Here is a 7,988-nt window from a genome sequence, read left to right on the forward strand (position 1 = left end):
AGTTTGTGGGGGCAATAAGCTGACTTTGTATAAATATACAAAAGGATGAAGGCTATTGCTTAACGCATTGTAAGCCGCCCTGAGTCTCCGGAGAAGGGCGGCATATAAATCAAATTAAAAAAAAATTGATGATGATGATGATAATAATCATAATAATAATCTCCTCTTTTATTCATTAAACATGAAACTCAGTCAATTGAACATTTAAAAATATATCATAGATATGATTGACTGGTGCTAATGGTTGATACGGGTTGCTTCCAGCGTCCTAGGTATCAACCAGTTATCTTCTTAAAATATATGATGTTCTGAGTAGCGCAGTTTTTTGCAGTTCCGCTGGTGTTATTGCAGGAAGATGCAATTTCTTGATGTGTTTTGTAAAATTCTTGGACAATGACAATGGATAATAATGATGATGATGATGATGATATTGTTTTTATTGTTATGGTATTATTATTGGAGAAGGCTTCAAGGAAGGGTTGCTCTTGGTGAGTGGCAAGTCCCTGCAGTTTTCATGGCAAGAATTCAGAAGTGGTTTTCCATTGCCTTTAAAGGCTAATTGGGAGTGACCAGCCCAAGGTCACCTAATTGGTTTTGTGCCAAAAGTGAAGCTAGAACTCACAGTCTCTGGCTTCTAGTCTAGTACCTTAACCACTGCACCAGATTAGCTCTCACCTTCAATTACACGCCAATGGAAATTATCAGAAAGGTAACAGAAGGTATGGGCAATAATAGAAAACAGTCACACAATGTTCTGATATACTCACTTCACCTTGTGTATGTGAACAAATGTTTTATTGCTGAGAGTGTCTGTTGGAGGACAGGTTTTCTTGGCAACATGTTTGGAAGTGGTTTGTTCTTTCTGGGGCTTCTTCCTGGAGCTGTGAGAGGGTGACCCAAAGTCACCCAGGTGGTGTCATGCCTAAATCAGATCTCAAACTAGAACTCACAGTACCCTACTTTCTAGCTCAGCGCCTTTAAGCACCTTTCCGACTCTCAGTTTCTATGTTTAATTTCCTATTTGTCTTCCAACAGTTAACTATGTTTAAAGCATAATAATTATAAGACAATATGGATACATAAGTAATGCTGGCCTGGGTAGATTTTAATTGAGGAGCATGTCAGACTCCGTGGACGAGATCAAGGAATCAAGAACTACACCAAAGTCAGCAAACTGTCTTTAATGCGAATCTGTGTAAATATAGAAACCCTAGAAAGATAAATTGCTCACCTTCATTTATAGTGAATTCATTAAAGCAGGAGCTGTCTGAACAACTTAAAATATAATCTTCCCAAGCTTCTTGTCACCAGGTCTGAATTGCCAATTAACTTTCCTTCTGTCTCTTGATTGCTTTTATCTTCTTTCCCTTCTATTCCTTCCCAATCCCTTATTGTTTTAAGGTCGAATGGGTTTTATGGATTTCTAATAGATGTATATTGTAAGCCATCTGGAGACGTAGAGACCTACCAATCTTTGCAATAAATCAGTATGTATGTATGAATTGGATTCACACAATCTGCTAAACCACAACTTTTTGGTTTTTTTGGAACGACAGCCATGTTTGCACAACATGCTAAACTGAAACCAAGTACACAATATGTTGTGTTATATGAACCAGGCCATAGGAATTTGATTTTAAAATGTGTCCATATTGGACTGTCAGTGTCTGGGAAGTTTTAAAAAAAAGGTCTCTAGCCTAGAGGGTTAAAATCTATAACCCTCAATGCAGTGGTGAAATGTAAAATTTGTTACTACCAGTTCTGTGGGTGTGGCTTGGTGGGGGGGTAATGTGACTGGGTGGGCGTGGCCAACTTTTTTTTTTTTACACTTTTCAAAGCATTTTTTCTACAACCTCTTCAGCCAAAGAGGTTGCAAAAAATGCTTTGAAAAGCCTCTGCCGATCAGGCAACACAGCTGGGATTGTCAGAGGCTTTTCAAAGCATTTTTTAAATCACCTCTTTGGCCAAAGAGGTTGCAGAAAAATGCTTTGAAAAGCCTCTGCCAATCAGGCAACACAGCTGGGATCGTCAGAGGCTTTTCAAAGCATTTTTTTAACCACCTCTATGGTTGAAGAGGTTGCAGAAAAAATTGCTTTGAAAAGCCTCTGATGATCCCAGCTGAGCCACGCGATCATCAGAGGCTTTTTTTTTTACTTTTAAAAGCATTTTTTTGGCGAAAGAGGTTGTAGAAAAAATGCCTTTAAAAATAATAAAAAAAAGCCTCTGATGATTGTGCGGCTCAGCTGGGCATGGGGGGGGGGGGGCGCAGGCATTTTTGCTACTGGTTCTCCGAACCACCTGCCACCATCGCTACCGGATCCACGGATCCGGTCCGAACCGGGAGCATTTCACCCCTGCCTCAATCTATTGTATAAGGTGGGTGCCATATACTTGGATGAGTAGCGAAACATCTTCAAGGGAAAAAAATATCCAGTTGTCTTTTGAAAAAAAAAGCACTTTTGGGATTCCCTTATAGATGACTTTTGTTTAGGTTCTTGGAGAATTTTTATTATATTGTCCTCTGCAGGTTTTCAAATGCAGTTCAGGTATTCCTACTGCTGTTACCTTCACCTTCTCTGAGACATCATCAGTGTCATCAGTGCCTGAGGTTTTAAGCCATTCAAAATGACAAAATATTTTGATTCTTTCTACTTTGAAACATTCATGTCCGACACTGCAGTCTCTTTTCATTTAGCTTCATAAAGCTAAAGGGAAGTTCTGTGCTCACAGGACCCTTACATTATTTTAATTCTATTCAGGAACAAAATTTTGAACTTGATTAATCTTCATCACTTTCTGGTCTTAAGATCAAATGTAGGATCTGTTATCAGTTTAATTTTGTTCTCCACAAAATACAGGAGGATTTCAAGTGGAAACCCACAAATAGTAACAAGAATGTGAAATTCCCTCCCTCTTCACATACAATGATCTGTCATTGGGCACAGTAGTTTCAATTTTTATTTCAAGCAACATTAATGTTTCTCTTGAGTGCACTCTTCTGCTGACTTTCTGCTTCAATTCAGTAGTAATTCATGGAAACTATTAGTTTTGCCTATCAATGTTTCTTGAAGATCCAACCAGAATTCATAATTAACAACTACTCAGCACTGCAGATTATTTCTCATTGCAACTGTGCTACGCAGTCATCCAGTACTGAACTTAATGGAACCATCATTAATTTTATTATTGCCATTTAAACAGAAAGGAAGGCCCAGTTTGGTGTAATGGTTAATGCACCCAGTTACAAATGGGAAAACTACGAGTTCTAGTCCCAAAGGTGCTTTTTCAAGAGGCAACTGGACTTTCTGTTTTTTCTTTGAAGACATTTCGCTTCTCATCCAAGAAGCTTCTTCAGCTCTGAAGGGAGTTCATCCCAAAATGCATACTAAATATCTATGGACATTCTCAGTCATCCAGGTTATGGTTGTCCCAAAAGTACTTTTTCAAGAGGCAACTGGACTTTCTGGCTTTTCTTTGAAGATATTTCAGTTCTCATCCAAGAAGCTTCTTCAGCTCTCAGAAAGCACTTTGGGGGCAACCATGACCTGGATGATTGAGACTCTCCATAGACATTTAGCTATGAGTTCTAGTCCCTCCTCAGGCATAAAACCAGTTTTATTCAGTGAAAACCCTGTAATTAGGAGCCTCAGTATTCTTAAGAATGATGCTGACAATTTTATTTAATCTTTTTAGGAGGAAAGGTTCTTTCATACTGTTGACCTTGGTCTCCTTGTGATGATAGAGGAGAAAGAGAAAGCAAAACATTTCATTGCTATCCTGAAGTTTGAGTTCTTTGGAAAAGGTAGATCATTAAGAAGAAAAACAGAACTGTAAGAGAAAGCCATCGTAAAATAATGTAATTATTTTTTATATCTCGACTAGATGTTGAAGTCAACCTATGGCTGCTGTGAAGTTCTCACCTGCACTTTCTTTTCACTGCATCCTATATAAGATAATTTTCCCCCCATAGTTCTTTGTGCACTGCAGCCAGTTCAGCAAATGGGAACATCTGAGGGAATTAAAATAGTGAAAGAACTCTTGAGATTACACTTTAATTTGGGAGTTTGAATAACGTATAAATAGATTCCATCATTTTTTACATACCCCACTATATCTTACTCCCTGATTTCCAACACTCAAGCCGAGAAGCGCGGCAAGATAAAAGGTTATTCCTTTCATAAACAAGATGAGCATCTTCAAAAGATTTCCCAGCAGTACAGGATCCACCGTTTCAGCAAGGTCATTTCCTACGAGAAAAGGAAGATGCTGGCAATGCGAGATAATTTGTGTGCTTCATTTTTTCTTTTTTTTTTCCCCCAGAAGAACTAAGACAAAAATAAGCCTTAAGAGTATCTGGAGCAAACTTGGCAATCAGAGACAGCACAAGGCTGTTTAGAATAGTCAGGGGTTACAGTGGACGAGCAATTAAGCAGGTGTGATTCTCTCATTTTTCCACAGCAGCACAAATTAAAAAAAAGAAAAGAAATAACATTGAAATTATGACAACAGGCAGAACAACCAAGCACAGGAAGATTTTGAATATCACACACACACACACACAAACACACACACGTATATATCAGGGGTGAAATCCAGCAGGTTCTGACAGGTTCTGGAGAATCGGCAGTGGAAATTTTGAGTAGTTCGGAGAACCAGTAGTAAAAATTCTGACTGGCCCCGCCCGCATCTATTCTCTGCCTCCCAAGTCCCAGTTGATTGGGAGGAAATGGGGATTTTGCAGTAACCTTCCCCTGGAGTGGGGTGGGAATGGAGATTTTACAGTATCCTTCCCCTGCCACGCCCACCAAGCCATGCCACTCCCACCAAGCCATGCCACTCCCACCAAGCCACACCCACAGAACCAGTAGTAAAAAAATTTGGATTTCACCACTGGTATATATAATATCATATATCTCATAGATAACATCAAGATCATGATAAGTGATCTATATGGCACTAAGTAAGGTCACACTTGGAATACTGCATCCAATCCTGGCCACCATGATTCCAGAAAGATGCTGAAGCCCTAAAACGGGTGTAAAATTCGATTTCATTGAGGGCTGCATCAGTGTTGTGTTTGGCCTCGGGGGGCCACGGTCGGCATGGCCAGCTTGATGTCACTAGTGTTGGAGGTGCACAACCCTATGGCAAAAACCAATTCTTATAGCCTATCTTGAGTGCAGAGGTTTACAACTAATCTATCTTCATACACTTTTTTCCACATGCATCGATTAATAAAATTAATAATGTTTCAGCAAGATTTCTTTTTTTTTAAAGACAAATTCTATTCATCATTTTACATATTTCTTTTTCTCTTCTACAGTGATTAATGTGCCTATTCTGCACTCACTAATGTCTTTTCATATTTAACTTTGTGGCTTTAAAAGCTCTTGAGACACATTGCAGGAATAGATAGAATGCATCCATTAGCACAAAATAAAGAGGAGCATTTTGCTGCAAAAAAAATAAGATAAAAGGAAAAAGCTAGAGAACATTATATACTTATGTGCATATTGAATAAATCAATATGCATTATTGATGCATTATTCAATAAGCCATTTCTGGAATAACGTTAAATAAATCTACGTTGTGTGCATGTAGAGGGACGTGGTGGCTCAGTGGCTAAGATGCTGAACTTGTAGATCGAAAGGTTGGCAGTTCAGCGGTTCGAATCCCTAGTGCTGCATAATGGGGTGAGCTCCCGTTACTTGTCCCAGCTTCTGCCAACCCAGCAGTTTGAAAGCAGGTAAAAAATGCAAGTAGAAAAATAGGGGCCACCTTTGGTGGAAAGGTAACCAGTGTTTCATGCGCCTTTGGCGTTTAGTCATGCCAGCCACATGACCACAGAGACGTCTTCGGACAGCACTGGCTCTTCGGCTTTGAAACAGAGAAGAGCACTGCCCCCTAGAGTCGGGAATGACTAGCATATATGTGCGAGGGGAACCTTTACATGGTGTGCATAGTGCTTTTAACCATAGAAAAGAAGAGACAATTTATAAAATAGCGGAGCAATAAAGAGAATAATTAGCCTCTTATGATACAGATCTGAATGACTCAAATATAGAGAGTCTCATAATATAGTTTTAAGTACTGTCAGAAACATTTACTGTTTAACCCACAGTTGTCTACTCAAAAGTAAGATTACTATGTCCAAAAGAGTTTATTCCCAGAAGAATTCTACAGCATGGATTGTTCAGTCTGTCTTTTTGGTATCACTGATGAGCTTTGTGGCTTTCTTATAGTTCTTTACTTTTAAATCAGGAGTGAAATCCAGCAGGTTCTGACAGGTTCTGGAGAACCGGTAGCGGAAACTTTGAGCAGTTCGGAGAACCAGCAAATACCACCTCTGGCTGGTCTCAGAGTGGGGTGGGAATGGAGATTTTGCAGCATCCTTCCCCTGCCATGCCCACCACGCCACACCGCGCCCACTAAGCCACGCCCACAGAACCGGTAGTAAAAAAAATTGGATTTCATCACTGTTTTAAACTGGAGTTGGACAGGATGCCTCCTTCTGCCACTGAAAGAAGTCAAATTGCCAACTGATAATAGTATAAAATATAATTAAAAATCTCTAGTATTCAAGGAATTACTATTATTCACATAAAAATAGTTATGAAGAATAATAATCCCATGAAATATGTTTCCATGACATAACATAACCTGGAACGCAGTACCTGGATGAAACCGTCTATCTAGATCCGTTCCAGTCCGGCTTCAGGCCCGGGTACAGCACGGAAATGGCATTGGTCGCGTTGGTTGATGATCTCTGGAGGGCTCGGGACAGAGGTTGCTCCTCTGTTCTGGTCCTATTAGACCTCTCAGCGGCTTTTGATACCATTGACCATGGTATCATGCTGCGCCGGTTGGAGGGTTTGGGAGTGGGAGGCACTGTCTTATGGTGGTTCTCCTCCTATCTCTCCGACCGGTCGCAGTCTGTGTTGGCTGGAGGGCAGAGGTCGACCTCAAGGCACTTGGTTTGTGGGGTGCCACAAGGGTCGGTCCTCTCGCCTCTCCTGTTCAACATTTATGTGAAGCCGCTGGGCGAGATCATCCGTGGTTTTGGGGTGCAGTGCCATCTGTACGCTGATGACACCCAGCTGTACATCTCCACCCCAGACCACCCCAACGATGCCCTTGAAGTGATGTCCCGGTGCCTGGAGGCCGTGCGGGTCTGGATGGGGAGGAACAGGCTCCGACTCAATCCCTCCAAGACTGAGTGGCTGTGGCTGCCGGCGTCCCGATATAGTCAGCTGGTGCCATCGCTGACTATTGGGGGCGAGACATTGGCCCCCACGGAGAGGGCGCGTAACTTGGGTGTCCTCCTGGACGCACGGCTGTCTTTAGAAGAGCATATGACGGCCGTGGCCTGGGGGGCTTTCTATCAGGTTCGCCTGATACGCCAGTTGCGCCCCTTTCTGGATCGGGACTCCCTATGCACGGTCACTCATGCCCTCGTCACTTCCCGCCTCGACTACTGCAACACTCTCTACATGGGGCTCCCCTTGAGGAGCACTCGGAGGCTCCAACTGGTGCAGAATGCGGCCGCGCGGGTACTTATGGGGGTGACATGGTGCTCCCACATGACACCTCTCCTGCGCGAGCTGCATTGGCTTCCAGTGGTCTTCCAAGTGCGCTTCAAGGTGTTGGTTCTCATCTTCAAAGCGCTCCATGGCTTAGGACCCGGTTATTTACGAGACCACCTTCTGCCTCCGATAACCTCCCACCGGCCAACACGCTCCCACAGAGAGGGTCTCCTCAGGGTGCCGTCTGTCAGGCAATGTCGGCTGGCGACCCCCCGGGGAAGAGCCTTCTCTGTGGGGGCACCCGCCCTCTGGAATGAGCTACCCCCAGGGATATGACTAATCCCGGACCTCCGGACCTTCCGCCGGGCCCTGAAGACTTTTTTATTTCAGCAAGCCGGGCTGGGTTAAAATTTTAATTGGGTGAATTTTATGGGTAAGGGGTTTTAAAATTGGAGAAGCCAAAGA

Source organism: Pituophis catenifer, unplaced genomic scaffold (assembly GCF_029215685.1).
Source record: "Pituophis catenifer annectens isolate HBS135680 unplaced genomic scaffold, rPitCat1.0.hap2 SCAF_4, whole genome shotgun sequence".
Taxonomy (NCBI): Eukaryota; Metazoa; Chordata; class Lepidosauria; order Squamata; family Colubridae; genus Pituophis; species Pituophis catenifer.